Raw genomic sequence first — 17,166 nt, 5'->3', positions numbered from 1 at the left:
AGGTTCTCCATCTGAGCTGGGTCCCTCCTGAAGCAGGCTGTGCCTCCTGTGCCACACTGAGAGCCAAGCCCTCTAAAGTCATTTGAACTAGCCGCCAAGGAGTCGCGGCCATTGGAAGAACACTTCCCCCTCGCGAAACAGGTAAGGCAATTGGCAGCATTCTCCAGACCTAATCCAGTAGCGGAGCTCTCCGTGTACGTCCGCTCCCGATGCCATCTTGACTCAGAACCACCGACACCCCATTTTGGGGAATTTTTTAAAATATATTTTATTGCAGATTGTGTACCCGCATAAAGTTAACCAATAGGACTGTGGTCTCCAATCTTTTTCATGTAAAGGGCTGCAGAGTGAATACAAGAAAGCCTTTGAGGGTCACAAAAAGATTTCAAGATTACACATACGAGGGTTAAATCAAAAAGTAAAGACAAAATACATTTAACAGCTTTAATAGAAACAACTGTATTCAACTGAACATATCACTTTTCCACAAAGATCCATGCAAGGTGACTAACATTTGTTGTATCATTCAACTAGCTTCTAACATTCCTGCAGTGAAGATGTTTTTTGGCTGCTCCCGAAGCCAGGTGAGCTCCGCTTCCTTTACTTCAGTGTCTCTCAAACTGTGTACCATGGCACAGTGGTATGCCCTGAAGAGATTCCGGGTGTGCCGCAAGATATTTCAGAATTTTACTTTATTTTAAAAAAATGTCCTTTCATAAATATACACTAAAATAGATGACATGTATGTTGCATATGCAAGAGTCTGTCAACATTAAGAAGAACATTAGATTCATCTATTGTGAATGTAACATTAGCAGAGCTGATGTATCTGCTGGTAATATTTATTGGATAGTGGTGTGGGTGAAGAATGGTTGTAGAGGGAGGGCAGAGGGTGAGGGGAATATAGAGATGATGTTGAGGGTCTGTAGAATAAGGATTGACAAGCTTATAAGAGGAGGTAAGAAAGGGTTAATTGAGCTTGTAAGAAAGATAAAGGACTGGGGAGGTTGCTGAGGTGATAGGGGTGGAGCATTCATGGAATTGGTTGGATGTTGATGTGGTAAGTTGGAGGGAATTATGTGAGCAAAGGGGGAGAAGAGTAGAGTGAGTCCTCTCAGGAAAAAAATGATTCTCTTCAGGGTATTTTAATTCTTCTAAAATAAATATTATTATTCTTCATTGGGACTTAAATGTTAGGTTTGTTTTGTTTTGAGTAAGGGAATTTTTTACCTTGTTAACCTTCTCTGTGTCTGTGCTGTTCATCAGGGCAGGCTATTTTGTCTGTCAGGTTACTGGATTTTGGGGGAGCACAGGCTGCAGTGGAGATCGACAGTTTGGGCTGTTCTGTGGAGATGAAAAAAAAGCCTCAGATCTTAGGTGAACCACTGTGTGTTTAGTTCTACTAAATAGACATCATTGGCATAAAAACTTTCACTTATGGAGTAAGTTCAAACACAAGGGTGAACATAACCACAAAATCACAAGTCTAACTTAAATATGAGTCCCACCCATTCCCGCCAACGCTAATGTTTCCTGGAAATAAGATCACTTCTTCAGGGCTGTTGGACCTCTATTTTAATAGTCACAGTTTTGTGGTTTCACCTTCTCCGGTCACTCGAGAAGGTGACTTGGGATTGTGAAACTAGAGAACTATGACTATTAAAATAGAGGTCAAACAGCCCTGAAGAAGTGGTCTTATTTCCACAAAACCTTAGTGTTGACGTGAATGGGACCCATATTTAAGTAGACTTGTGATTTTGTGGTTATATTCACCCTTGTGTTGAACTTACTCCAAAGGTGAAAGTTTTTATGCCAATGATGTCTATTTAGTAGAACTAAACACACAGTGGTTCACCTAAGATCTGAGGCTTCTTTTTTCATCTGGGCAGATGTCTTCAAACATAGTACAATAAGTGGTTGATTTTTCCTCCACTCTTCAATTAGCATATAGTTGTTGAGTTTATAGAATATGCACCTAGGTGTACACAACTTAAGCACAGACATTTAGGCCTGGTTTTAGCTGGCCTAAATGAGTATGCTTAAAAGTTATCATGCATAAGCGCGCTAAGCACAATTCTACAAGTTGTGCATAATTTTTATAGCCTTGCGCTTAGTACTGTGCTAGTCGGTGCTGAATTTTTAGGCATGAATGTAGACTTGGGCCATACTGATTCACACTTCAAGGGTATATTTTAAAAACTCACTCTATTTTGGTTTGTCAGCAGTATCAAATTCCATAATGAGACACCTGAGTAACACACTAACCCTCCCCACTTTTACTAAGCTGTGGTAGAGGTTTCTACTGCGGCCTAGAGTATTAAATGCTCCAATGCTGCTCCAACGCTTATAGAATTCCTATGAGCTTTGGAGCAATGTTGGAGCATTTAGCGCTCAGGCAACGGTAGAAACCTTTACCGTAGCTTAGTAGAAAGGCCTAAGAGAATGCAGTTACTATATCAAGTGGGCAAGATTGAAATGAACACATCTACAGGATATGAAAAGCATTTCAGCCAACTGTGTTTGAGCCACAATGGAGGACTTTGGGGGGCACATGTGACCCTGGAGCCACACATTGGAGACCACTGCAATAAGTGATGGTAAGTGCTCTTGTGTTAACACTGCATTAGACAATTAGCACGCATTAAGTATAATGCATGCTATTATTAATTTCAAGTTTCAAGTTTATTAATTTTAATATACAGACCATCCAACGAATATCTGGCCGGTTAACAATAAAATTTAAAAGGGTAAGAAAGATTAAAAATAAAATAATTGGCATTTAGAAATAAATGGTGTGGACATAAATAACATCAACTAGACAAACTTGAAAGTGAGGGGAAAAGGGAAGGGAGGGGAAAAGTTATATATTTGAGAAGAAAAGGAGGAGGTGGGAATGGGATAAAACGTATAGGGTAGGGTAGCTTTGTTAAAGCGGTTGGTTGCTTAAAAGAGAAAAGGAAGTAAAAAAGAAAAAAAAAATTATTTTTTTTTTTAGAAAAGTAAAACAGAAAGTAAGTCTAAGCACAGCCGAATGCGTCACGTAATAAAAAGTATTTAGGCTTATCTTAAATTTGTCTAGATGTTGTTCATCGCAGAGTTGCTGTGGCAGAGAATTCCATAACGTTGGGGCAGCTACTGCAAAATTTATTTTCCGTGTGTAATAAAAGTCTTTTATGGAGGGAATAAAGAGAAGCTTTTGATCAGTTGACCTTAGAGTGCGTGGGGAACATTGGGGGATGAGAAGCTTATCAAGAAATGAGGGCTGGTGAGAGAGTTTTATTTTGAAGGAGAGTAAAATGATTTTGTAAGTGATACGGTGAGTGATGGGAAGCCAATGTGCCTCTTTTAGAAGAGGAGTAACATGGTCAAATTTTCCTATTTTGTAAATGAGTTTTATTGCTGTGTTTTGTATTAATTGTAGGCGTCGGATTTCTTTTTGGGGGAGACCGTTGAGTAGAGAGTTGCAATAATCTAAATGGGAGATGACTAAGGAATGAATCAGAATATTGATTGAATCGGTCTCTAGAATTGGAATCAGCGACCGAATGATGCGGAGTTTGAAGAAACAGATTTTTGCGACCGAACTAATATGGTCGTGGAAAGTAGATCCCTATCAATGATGAGCCCTAATAGTTTTATTTTTGTTTCCATTTGTATTGGAGTGGATTTGATATAAATTTTTGTCAATAAGGATTCGCAGGTTTTGGATTGGAAGTAGGAGGCCTTGGGATTTGTCAATATTGAGGGAGAGTTTATTTGAGTAGAGCCAGTCATTTATGATGTCCAATTTGTTATATATGTCTTTTATGTCTAAGATGTTTGAAGTGTTGACTGGGTGAAGAAGTTGTATTTCATCTGCATAGGCAAAGATTTGTGAATCCAATAGATTGTGCTAATGTAAGAAGAGGAGACAGAAAGATATTAAATAGTATGGGGATAGAATCGAACCTTGCGGGACAACCATAGGTTTGTGATATAGCTGAAGAGGTTTCGTTCTTTACATGGACTTTAAAGCTACGTTCGTTAAAGTAAGATGTGAACCATGAAAGAGCTGGACCTGTAATACCGCAGTCTTTGAGTCTATTAATAAGAAGAGAATGGTCGATAGTATCAAAGGCTGCAGACAGGTCAAGAGAGATAAGAATAACAGATTTTTGGTGGTCATGGTAGTAATGTATAGTTGAAATAAGGCCTAGCAGTGACAATTCTGTTGAATGTGAAGAACGGAAGCCGGTTTGGCATGGATGTAAAGCATGGGTTTTTTCAATGAATTCTTTAAGTTGGGTGTGAATTATTTTTTCCGTTAGTTTGGAGATTAAGGGTAGATTAGCAATAGGGCGGTAATTTCTAGGTAGAGAGGAATCTAAGTTGTGTTGTTTAAGTTTTGGAAAAACAAGGGCTGTTTTCAAAGCAGTAGGTACTAAACTGTCGGAGAGAGACTTGGATATCATTTCCCAAATGAATGGACCGAAAAAGGAGAATAATTTTTTAAGAAGCGAAGGTGGAATACTCTCCAAAAAATATTGGAGGTGTTTAAAGATTGTAAAATGAGAAGGAGATTTGCTAGAGAGGGCATTTTGAAATTTGAGCAAGAGCTGAATGATAGTTGAGTAGAATCATTGAGAGTGTGAGGAGAGGAAGCAGGAAATGAAGGTCCAAGATGTGATCTAATGTCCTTGATTTTTGTATCAAAGAAAAGTGATAGTTCGTCTGCAGATGGCTGGGTAGTAGGGGGTAGTTTGTTTTTTTTTTTTAGAATATTCTGAGAGTGACTGAGCAAGATTGAAAAGGGTGGAAGAATTACGGGTGGAAGTAATGAGTTTAGAGTAGTATTCTTTTTTAGTTTGTTGAATGACTTTTCTATAATGAGAGGCTTTTTCCTTGAACAGAATAAGGAAATTATTGAGGCGTGTTTTACGCCATTTATGCTCTACGGAACGAAGTTGTCTACGGAGAAGAGCAAGTTTTTCGTTATACCAGGGTTGTTGTTTTTTGTGAGTCTGATTTGAGGTGGGTTTTTTTCCTAGTTGAGGTGCCAGAGAGTCTAATAAGGATTTTGTGAAAGTTTCCCAGAGGGAGAACTGTTCTGAAATGGAGAGGGAAGAGAAGTCTTTGAGGTTTAAGTCAAAGGAGATCTGAATGGCAAGAAAGGGTTATATATTAGTGTTGCGGGTGATATAGATATTCTTTTGTTGGACTTGGCTTAATGGTGCAGGGAGGTCTAATAGCCAGGTAATTAAAGTGTGATCCGACCATGGTAAAGCGTGAAATTGGGAAGTTTTGAAAAAGATGATTAATAGAAGTAGGACAGAAAATCATGTCTAAGGTATTACCGGCGGAGTGTGTAGGCATAGATATGAGAGGAGATAATGATAGGTCAGAGATCAAGGTTAGGAGTTCAGAGGTGTTATAATGGTTGGAGAATAGAAATGAATATTGAAAATCTCCAAGGATTATGGAATCAGGATAGCGATATTGAAGTCTGATATGGTGGAGATAAGAGTAGAAAGCGAAGTTTTGGTTATTGGTGGGGGAAGGTAGATAAGAAGGAAATTAAGAGAAGGAGAGTGTTTTATGGAAAATTGGAGAGTTTGATTGGAGCATTGGAGGATAAGTTGGAGGTATTAGGCTGAGGGGTATAGAGGTATGATAGATAACAGCTATGCCTACTCCTTTTTTGTTCGGACGGGTTGAAAAATTAGCCTTGAAGTTGAAAGGACAAGCTTGGGTTATGTAGGCTTCCTCTCCCTGAGTTAGCCAGATTTCAGTAAGGCATAGGATTTGGAGATTGTGTTGAGTAATGGTGTCATGGATTAGATTATATTTGTTTTTTATGGATCGCACACAGTATCAATTACATAGAAACATAGAAAGATGACGGCAGGAAAGGGCCATAGGCCATCAAGTCTGCCCACTCCACTGACCCACCACAGAGCATGCCATAATCAAATATTCTATTATTTGTATCCTGTAAAGAGATCCTTTTTTTCACACCAGATCCCTAGATTATAACTTTTTTTAAAAAAAAATGTACTATTCTTGCCTCATTCCAGATTCCCTATCAAAGATCTCATACAGATGATGAAAGCAATTTACTGTTCTCCTGATGATCAAACATTTGAAAGTGGTTCTAGCAAAGCATTACGAAAATATAAATCTAAGAAACAACTATATGTGAACAAAAACAATAAGAAACCTCTATAAACTTTCTAAGAGTGCCAAAGTATTAGTCACTATTACAAGACATATAAAAACTGACATTCAAAGAAAATAGGTTCCTAACCTTTTTAGTTATGGGGGGAGTTAAGTCACAGGGTCTCATTGCCCTTGTTGATGAAATAACCTAACAGTAACCACACAGAAAAAGCAGTACATCAAGACCCATCCCCTTATAACCTTACGTTGCAGATAGGTGCCACTAGGTGTCTTGACTGGCATCGCTAGGCACCGCTCCAAATTCTGCATGAACTCTTAACTGGTTTAATTTTTTTTAATGAGCTATTATGGCATGGCCAATAGCCTCACCAACTGAGCTCATTAACCAATTTTGGATAGGCAATCCCAAACTCGATGCCACTTATAGAATCAGGCCCTAAGGGCTCCCACATTAAGTTAATGTTATCACAGTTAGTGAATGTCAATGTCAATATGCAGACTGCGTAGCACTTCCCTGCCCCATTCTCTGCCCCTGAAACAGTCCCCTCCCCAAAATAGTTTAAAATAAATACCATGTTAGCACACATAAATGACAACACTAACATAAAAACACTTTACTGAGGGCTCCTTTTACTAAGCCACGTTAGGGCATTAACGAGCGGAATAGCGCACACTAAACTGCCGCACGCGCTAGACGCTAATGCCAGCATTGAGCTGGCGTTAGATCTAGCAGCATAGCATGGGGTTTAACATATGCTAAAATGCTGTGTGCGCAAAAAAACGCTAACATAGCTTAAGTAAAAGGAGCCCTGAGTCTAGCACTAGGCCATTTTTTTCCACGTTAAGGCCATTTTTTCCTTTGCTACAACTTAGTGTGCACCAACAAAGCTAGTGTGAACTAAATACTGCATGTCCTAATTTAAATCACTTGGCACTTAACACATATTTATGTCCATTAGTGCATACCAAACTTTAGTAAAAGGGCTCCTAAATGTGTATTAGCACTTTAAAAATACAAAAACCTGAAGATGGTCCAGTCATTTTATATTATTTCTTTGTTCACATTGAATTTTGGTTTATAACACAATTCTTGAGGTAGATTTGATCACATCAAAGCATGTTTATGTCAGGCAAATGTTTCACTTATATATTTCCAATTATATTTATTATAAATAAATTTTTGAAAACTGATTGTTATTTCTAAAGGTGAATTGTTTTTTACAGCTTTAAAAAGGCTATTGATCTTCAACAACAATTGTCATGTAATAAAGAAAACCAGGCCAGTCTGGTAATAGTTCAAAGACTGCAAAGAGAAAACACATGCAGGCTTTTAACTGTCACTGCTCTTTTCTAATAGATGAGAAGGAGAAACCATGTGTCAATTATCATGCTGAATTTTGGATGGACAATATTTTCTGTAATTTCCATGACATTTACAGCTTACAGGAAACTTTGCAAGCTGAGAAAGTTTGCTCATCCTAAAGAGACAAAGCTAACAGGGTACTCTTGTATAAAAAAAATTCAATGCGCACATTTCCTACTCTCATAAATAACACAACCTGCAAATGCATCATCTTCAACTTGTTAGACCAAAGAAAGAGATCCCAAGGAAGAACAAACAAGGGAAGTGAAAGACATGAAGAACAGAGGGACAGAGATAGAAAGAAAGATAGAAAAGAAAAATAGAAGCAACAATGACATGGAGATCAAAAAAGCCATGACAGAAAGGAAAAAAAAACCTGGAATAAGACAGATAGGAGAGAGATGACAGAATGAAAGAATGAGAGATTTCAAAAACTAAGAAAGAGACAGAGAAGATCATAAGAATTGCCATACTGGGACAGACTGAAGGTCCATCAATCCCAAAATGCTGTTTCCAACAGTGGCAAACCCAGGTCACAAGTACCTGGCAAGATCCCCAAGGAGTAAAACAGATTTTATGCTTATCCTAGGAATAAGCAGTGAATTTCCCCAAGTCCATCTTAATAATGGCTTATGGACTTTTCTTTCAGGAAATTGTCCAAACATTTTTTACACTCTGCTAAGCTAACTGATTTCACCACATTCACCGGCAACAAATTGCAGAGTTTAATTACACGTTGCGTGAAGATATATTTTCACTGGTTTGTTTTAAATCTACTACTTAGTAGCTTCATCAAATGCCCCCTAGTCCTAGTATTTTTGGAAAGAGTAAACAAGCGATTCATATCTACCCTTTCTACTCCACTCAGTACTAAGCCCATTTCTAGCACAGGGGTATATACATACCCCTGAGTTGTCCAAGCTGAAGAGCCCTAGCTGCTTTAGCCTTTCCTCATAGAGAAGTCATCCCATCCCTTTTATCATTTTTGTCGTCCTTCTCTGTACCTTTACTAATTCCGCTATATCTTTTATGAGATACAGTGACCAGAACTGCACATAATATTCGAGGTGTGGTCATACCATAGAGTGATACAAGGGCATTATAACATATTCATCTTTGTTTTCCATTCCTTTGCTGATAATTCCTAACATTCTATTTGCTTTCTTATCCACCACCACACATTGAGCTGAAGGTTTTAACGTATTTTCAACAATGACACCTAGATCCTAACACTGAACACAGCATCACATAGCTATAGTTTGGGTTCCTTTTTTCCGCATGTATTACTTTGCACTTACTCCTATCAAACGTCATCTTCCATTTTGATACCCACTCTTCCAGTCTCACAAGGTCCTTTTGCAATTTTTCACAATCCTCTTATGATTTAACTGCTTTAAACAACTTTGTATAATCAGCAAATTGAATTATCTCATTAGTTATTCCCATCTCTAGGTCATCTCTAGGTCAAATTTTAAAAAAGTGGGCATATGCTGGGCAGGATTAACCAATAGGCCAAGTAGGCACGTGCCTAGGGCCCGAAATGGTCAGGGGGGCCCGATGAAGGAGGGCATCAACATTGTTTTTTCCAAATGGCGATGGGCCCCTCCAGCATCGATCAGCAATGCGGGCCCCATCCTGATCAGCAATGCGGCCCCCCCCCCCCCTCAACAGAAAGTAAGACAAGCAAGCAACGCGGATAAGAAAGACAACGGGAACTGTTATTGTGCAAGTGGTGCTGCTTGCCCAAAGCTTCCCTCTGACGCAGCTTCTTGTTTCCACCTGGACGCATGGTGGGGTGGGGCGGGGCAGGGGGCCCAGTGTACTTGTGTGCCTAGGGGCCCTCGACAAATTAATCCTGCCCTGGGCCTATGCATGCTTCGAGCTATGACTCTGAGAATCAAATGATAATGGAAAAAAGGTAGAAATAGTGCAGATGACACTAACCATCAGAAAAATCCAAATCTACAAGAAGGGATGTCCAATAAATCACAAATTCACAAAAACACCCCTCAAAGACCAGGGCTACGTCTTAGAGTTTTATGAAAAAAAGGAGAAAAAGACCTCAGTGTCTAACAGGGGCTCTAAAAAAAGCTTCCCAAATAGACAAGCCAGTCTCAGACAGAATTTGAAACTGGCAGACACATCCTTGGTCAAAAAAACTCCTTTAAACTCTATTAATACAGAGTCACACATTTCTTTTGATAAATTTTGTTTAAATTTTCAAATAATTTTTCATAAATAGTGTCATAAAAGTCACTTATCAGAAACCATCAAAAAGGCACGGAGAAAATGCTGAAATAAGTATAAACTGATATTGTTTAAATTAATATCATTTCTTATCCTCACAGTTACTTCAAAGGTTACAAAATGTTAGGAGACAAGCGGGTTGGAAGAATCAGAAATAGAATCAAATATAAAACAATGAAAAATTGTATAAGACGGATGGTAATGTACATATGTATAGTTCTGTAAGAGAAAATGAGAATGAGTTAGAAAAGACAATGGTAGATGGGACTGAAGAACAAAACAGAGCAGAAAGATGAGACACAGCTTTATTATATGGGGCTTTTTATCTTGTCACGACTTGAGACAGGGAAAAAGATCAGTAATAGCAGCAAAGCAACAATCCAACACAATATAGTATCAAGAAGGAATAACAAGAAAGCATGTTCTCTTCTTGTTGAACAGCTAAAAAAGGAATTTGCGATCCGTTGGCCCTAGAGTAGCTATATATTCTCTGTGATATAGTGGGCTTAAATTTATGGCTGCTTGCCATAGCTCATTGGAGGCAATCTTATGCCTAAAACCACCTGATGGCGCCTAACTCCAAAGTAGGTGTGTTTAGGGGCACAGAAGGACTTAGACGCCATTAGGCACAATTCTTTAAAGTACTTAGGTGCCTATAATGTAGGCTTTTAAAACCCTGGCCTACATTTTAAATGCCTGATAGGAGCCTAAGTTTTAGTTAGGCATGATTCTGTAATGGGTGCTTAAGTGTGATTTACATCAATTAGGTGCCTAACTTTAGGTGCCTATCTTTTTAGGCACCCAGTTACAGAATCTGTTCCTTACTGGCTAATTTTTTTAAAATCAGTTTTTATTGGCGCTTTCAATTATCAGTGCCAACTAAGGACCCCTTTTACAAAGCTGCAATAGAGGTTTGTACCATGTACTCACTAGAGGAACGAAGAGAGAGGAGGGACATGATTGAGACGTTCAAATATGTTACGGGCCGTATCGAGGTGGAAGATGATATCTTCTGTCCTATAGGTCCTGCGACCACCAGAGGGCATCCGCTGAAAATCAGGGGAGGGAAATTTTGTGGTAATTCCAGGAAATACTTCTTCACAGAAAGGGTGGTCGATCATTGGAACAGTCTACCTCTGCAGGTGATTGAGGCCAGCAGCGTATCAGATTTTAAGAGAAAATGGGACATTCACGTGGGATCTCTAAGGGAGTAAAGACAGGGGGGTGGGTCATTAGAGTGGGCAGACTTGATGGGCTATAGCCCTTTTCTGCCGTCATATTCTATGTTTCTATGAGCTGGTGAGGTGAGTTCTATGAGTGCTGGAACATGTATCTCACCGAACCGTGGTAAAAAATCTCTACCTCGGCTTTGTAAAAGGGAGACTAAGTTAGGTGCTTAGATCGGTAGGTGCCTTTTATAGACTCAGAGCCTTTGAGTCCTTCAGAAAGAGCAGTGGTTAAGAAAAAAGGAAAAACGGTCTATGATATTAGACTTGGATGCAGTAGACTCGGGAACCTTTCGTGGAAAATATGCTGGGTGCATGGAATACCCTCCCAAAAGTCCTTTAACTGGGCACCAGTTCTATAACAGCATTTGTGTACCAAGTTGCTGTCATAGAATACTAGTGCAAATTAGCATCAGCATAAATGGGAGCAGCTAAATGCAGGAGTTATATGCTTAGAATGACATTTTATAAAAGATGTCCAACTCAAAATAGGGACTTCTACATGGATATTCATTTCCCATGTAGTTTAGAACAGGATCTGCTGATAAAGTATCTTGCTCAAAGCTAGGACCTTAAAAACTATTCTTCCCACCCATATTTAACGCTATTAACTGGCCAGAAATGGAAGCTAACCGGTGAAATAGTATTTAACTGGCTAACTGTGAATATTCAGGTCAAGATAGCCAATTATCTCCACTGGATATTCAATTCTGGTCACTGGAAATAGCCTGGCAATGAATATTTGGGCTCACTGCTAATGTGGGGCTTAGACTGCCTCCCATGGTCTGAATATCGCCCCCCTATGTCTCCTCTCCCACCTACTCCCATCCCTGCTCTTCATGTCCCAAAACAATTTTGAAATGTAGCCCAAAGAATTCACCTCATGAAAATAGGGCTGGCGAGGGGATAGGGACATAAAGAATCCTCAGTGACTTTGTCCAGTTTTGCAGACATATGAAGAAGCTGCAATAAGCAGTCAGTTTCTAGATTTGGGAGAAGGTGGGGGATGGGCTGAACATTTTTACATCATATAATTTTATTAAGATAAATTGCAATATTTTTAATGGGTTCATCATGTTTGCACTGGTAAGAATAGGAAAAAGAAGCAGATTAACAATAGTTGAGCAGACATCAACATTATAGAATAGAATTCTTTTTTTGCGAAGAAACAATGGTATAAAAGGCAGCGGTTTCATCATACTTACAGTATATACTTTTTAAAATCAAAACTGCTACCTAAATAAATTCAATGCTAAAATTTGTGCTCACAATGCAGCCAAGTTGGCATTTGCTTCTAAATGTTAGGGCCCTGTGTAGCTGAGAGAAACCTTTAGCCATACAATAGAACAAAAATCAAACAATGCTTCAGCTGCTATTATCAAATCCAGCCAAGGAGTAACAAAAGCACTCTGAAACCATGATAACCTCTTGGCCTTTCAGAGAAAGAACAGAAACAAAAGACTTGCCTGACACATCCTTTTTGCTAGCCTCAGAGTTAAAGCGGCTTTGTCAATGTGCTACGGTTTGGTCTCTGCTATCTTTTGGGATATTAACAGGATAAGAAAAAAAAAAAAAAAATTCCTACATTCTTGATCAGATGAAACTCATGGTAATAAAAAGATGTAGCTATCTCCACAGATTTCCAATTATAGTAAACATAAAGCCTCAGACAGTCGTCTAAGATCACTTACCATATATATCGAACAGATAGCAAGGAGTAAAAATGGATGCCCACAAAAATTTCAGTACCTTTTCCAAACATAACTACTAAGTTCATTTCATATGCAATATCCAATGAAAATATGCAGTCCTGTCTCAAGCATCTAACAGCAATATGTATAGCACGGGGTACTTTTATAAGGCATTTCCACATGTAAAGAATGGCTATTATAAAGCTGTACAGATTCACACCATGTGTGGTGCAGTGGTTAGAGCTACAGCCTTGGCACCCTGAGGTTGTGGGTTCGAATCCTGCAATGCTCCTTGTGACCCTGGGCAAGTCACTTAGGGGCAAATTGTATAAGAAGCACCCAAAAGTTAGGAACCATTCAGCACAATTCAAATAAAACTGGGTGCTGTTTAGTGAATCACGCTGAGTGGCACCTATATTAGAAGCGCCCAATAAATAGGCCAGCTCTAGGCACAACTAAAAGTTAGGCGGCCCTGCGAGCGCTTAAGCACGCTTAAGAGCAACGATTCTGTAACAAGGCGCCTAACATGAAACCACGCCCATGCATAGCGCCTATTTTTTTGAAGGCCGCCTACATTTTTGGAGGCGCCTTGTTACAGAATTGGTCTTTCTTGATGGGCGCCTAAGTTTCAATTATTGCTAATTAAAAAGCTTAATTGAGCTTGTTATTCAATTTATATAGGCGCTTATCTAGGTGGGCACCTCCAAAATAGGTGCCTAACATTAGGCACCGGTTACAGAATTTGGGTCAGAATTGCCCCAGGTATATTAGATAGAGTGGGAGCCCACCAGGACATTAGGGAATAATGCTTGAGTACCTGAATAATTTGTAATCTGCATAGAATTGTAAGATATGCGGAATATAAATTATTTTTATTTTTATTGTGTTTGTGCCAACAAAAGCAAGCATAGGCACTCCCTGGGCAGTATTTGGCTGGCGCTGGGGCAGAGTTGCAAAGCATGGGTAGAGATGGGTAGCTGGAAAATGTTTGTTTCACACATAAAAGTCACAACAAGAAAAGATGACCCAAATTTCCATAGGAGAAAAAGGACAATCCAAACAAGCAAGACTGTGAAAATCCATTGTTTTTGATGCTGCTTTTATTCAACAAATCCTTTTAAAATACAAAATCTACATTTGTCATAGAGGGACCCACCAGGGGCCATGTTTTGGCAAAACACACCTTTCTCAGGGATCTAAGATGTTAATAACATAACCTTTACAAATGTGGAATAACATCAAAAGCTTGACAAGCCCAAACAGAACTGCCAAAAAGGCACGAAACCTGAGTGCTGGAGACATAATATACTGGATCCCTGAGGAAGGCGTGTTTTGACGAAATATGGCCAGTGCTGGGTCCCTCTATGACAAGTGTGGATTTTGTATTTTAAAAGGATTTGTTGAATAGAAGCAGCGTCAAGAACATTGGATTTCCACAGTCTTCCTTGTTTGGATTGTCATGTTTCATACATAAACCAGTATATGGCACAGAAAACCCTGCATAGTCCATCCAGTTTGCGCTACAAGGTGGCCAGAACTGCACTCAACACTCTATCTGATAGTGGTGATTCTACCTGAGATACTTGTGTGTCATCAAAGTAACATTCACTTCTAATAATGGAAAATTAAGTTTAATAATGCATTACTCAAGCAAAGCACATGATACAATGTATTGCATACTAAACCTCATTCCCAAAGTTTAAGAAAATAAGAAGCGAAACCCTGCTCACTGGCTGTAGCTCAGTGCAAGTAGACATGTTTGATGCATAATCTTGACATCATTGTGACATCATCAATATGTACCTAGATGGCAGACTGTCACTAAAAAAATAGAAATATGTGCTGGGGTACCTGACCACACTAGGGATTTGAACCCATGACCTTTGGAAGACAGAAGCAGTGCCTTTAACCACTGAACCACATGTGCTTCCTTTTAGGCAAGGGTTCCTGCCATGTGAGATGATACCTTAGGAGATCATAGTCATCTCAGGGTAAAAATAAATTTCCCTCTGGACTCTGGAAAGGGCAGAGTGCAAATGTAAATGACAAAGTCCACAACCCATACTCTCTTATGAGACCAAACAGAAGCTGCTGGGGTGCTGTGGATTGTATGGAATTGACCCCATGTGCTGTGAAAGATGTGCCTTTAACCACTGAGCTATAGGAACTTCCTTTTAGGCAGGGGTTCCTATCATTTTTAGTGACATTCTGCCATCTAGGTGTATATTAATGATGTCACAGAGATGTTAAGATTGTGTATCAGACATGTCTATTTGCTCTGAGCCACAGCCATTATGAGTAGGTTTCTCGTCTTATTTTCTTAACCTTTTGGAAATGAGGTTTAATATGCAATATACTGTATATTATATATATTCCATGTGCTTAGTAATGCATTATTAAACATCTTTTTACCATTATTATTAAAGAGTCCTCTTTACCCCCGCTCCCCCCAATTAGAAGCCCCATTCACCTATATGTGGATGCCTCCAGCACGCCTAAATGATGCCTAAGTCACATCCACCTAACTCGCACCCAACTAACGCTCAAAAGTAGACCTGTTTTTGCAATGCCTACATTTTAGGCAAGAATGTAGATGTGTTAGGACGTTGAGTGGCATGTGATTCAGTAAATGGATGTCCATAAGAAAGCCATGCCCACCCCATTAGGCGCAGCTTTTTCTGATGGACGTCTATGAAATTGTGGACATCTATTTCGTGATTCGCACAAAGCCTTTGGACGTCTAACTTTCAATTATTGCTTGTTAAAGTCGTTAATTGGGCTTATTATCCAATTTATTTGGATTCTTAAGTTTTAGGCATCCTTTACACAATTTGCCCCTAACTGTATTACTATTATCTATTTGCCATAAGCTTTCATACCATAGCTTTCCAGTGACTTTTACAGGTAAGTAGTTTACAAAATAAATGTTTCTGTTTTAATGGAACCATTCTTTAAAGATCAATTTATAACCAAATTGTTGTGTTTTTTTTTGTTCTTCAGTGTCACAGTGACTAGAATTTAACTTTCTAGGTAAGTGAGTCTTTCATATGTAGTTAAAGTGTCTCTCCTTTTCTTAGATGGATTTACTTATTTTTATTTTTCTTTCTTTAGGTACTGCTTTGTCTTCTCTTCCTTAGTCTCTTCTTCCTACACCTCTCTAAATCAAATGAAAATAAAGGGAAAAATACCCTAACTGCCTGAGTGTGTGTGTTTCTTATTTGCCTGCCAGCTCAGGATGCCTAAACACTGGTTAGCTACAAATAAAAGAATAAAAGTTTTATTTCTCTAAAATCCTGTCCTATTTTCTTTGTTCCCTTTTCTATTAGAAAGCTGGTTCCTCTTCAATTCTCTGTTCTTCAAGTTCTTTATGTGTAGGTACGCACACACGCATCAATTTCACTCACATTTCCAAACATTCCCTCTTTCTAGCCACACTGATATTCAGCAGCTCTGATAACTTTAACCCCCAGTTAGACAAGGTCAAGTTCATCGAAAAGTTACTGACTCTTCAAGAAATAAAATCAACATTCTTTACCAACCAGTTCCTTCGTATACTATCAATAAGGAAAAGTTCCTTAGGTTTCCCAAATATTAGAAATTTCTTCAAAGAATTAATTTCCTTTTAGAAACAATTAAATTTCCTTGTGAATAATGAGTAGTATAAATTACTTTTATCAGAAATTCAAATCTTCCTGCTCAGTTTTATCTTCAGTTTCACAGAAGACTTATTCTCCCCTAACAAACAATCTAAATCCAACTTTAAATTGGTTACACAAGCTTTCTTTATCAATCACTCAATGTTTTATTAATTTTTTTCTTTCAAATACTTTACTTCTTTTCCACAAGTGCTCTCTCTCTCATACACAGAACACAAACAAAAGGTTCATCTTCCTTTTCAATTTTCAGAAGCTCTCCTAAACCTCACAAGTCAGTAAATATCCCTACAAACTAGTGCAACCAATCAGGGAAGTCCTTTCATAAGTACAGAATCTAATTACATTCTAACTACAGTTTTGAATTAGTTTTAACCTTTAAAACTTTCATTTTAGAGAATAAATCACTAAATCCAACTGTAATCATCTCCAAGATTAATATTCTGCCAAAATATTTCAAGAATTACTTGCAAGAATTACACTTCAGTTCCTAAACAACATGTGTCATTTTAAAGTGACAGCAACACTCTAGCAGTGCATCAATCTTACAGAGCTGCTCAGGAGAACCACAGCACCTCTGCTGGACACTTAAAACATATTTTTAAACTTCAATTTTGTGTTTTACAGTACTTTCATATTTAGGAGCTGATCTCCTGTGCCAGTCTCTTTTTCTGTTCTGGGCATGCACCAATCGTGGCTCCAAAACACCATCTCTGAGTGCCTTGCAGCCCCTTCCCTCTGTTTCCCAGCACTCCCTGGGCCAAGGGCTAATCAATATCAAAATATGCATGAGATTCACGCAGTGCAAGTGCACAAAACGTACAACTAAT

The 17,166-nt window shown here is 38.7% G+C and overlaps 1 protein-coding gene and 1 long non-coding RNA gene across 4 annotated transcripts in view; one reads left to right on the top strand and one right to left on the bottom strand.

Annotated features, from left to right (window-relative positions):
• TMEFF2 (transmembrane protein with EGF like and two follistatin like domains 2) overlaps positions 1-17,166 on the bottom strand; it is a 512,432-nt gene that overhangs the window by 320,543 nt on the left and 174,723 nt on the right. The gene's annotated exons all lie outside the window — the stretch shown is intronic.
• The window catches only part of LOC117360355, a 95,706-nt gene that overhangs the window by 76,371 nt on the left and 2,169 nt on the right, over positions 1-17,166 (top strand). Inside the window, exon 2 of the long non-coding RNA XR_004539407.1 lies at positions 15,684-15,713. This is a non-coding gene — a long non-coding RNA (uncharacterized LOC117360355). The remainder of the gene's footprint in view (positions 1-15,683; positions 15,714-17,166) is intronic.

The sequence above is a fragment of the Geotrypetes seraphini genome, chromosome 5 (assembly GCF_902459505.1).
Source record: "Geotrypetes seraphini chromosome 5, aGeoSer1.1, whole genome shotgun sequence".
Classification (NCBI taxonomy): Eukaryota; Metazoa; Chordata; class Amphibia; order Gymnophiona; family Dermophiidae; genus Geotrypetes; species Geotrypetes seraphini.
Note: the sequence above shows the minus strand (reverse complement) of the source record. Positions and strands in the feature narration are given on the sequence as shown.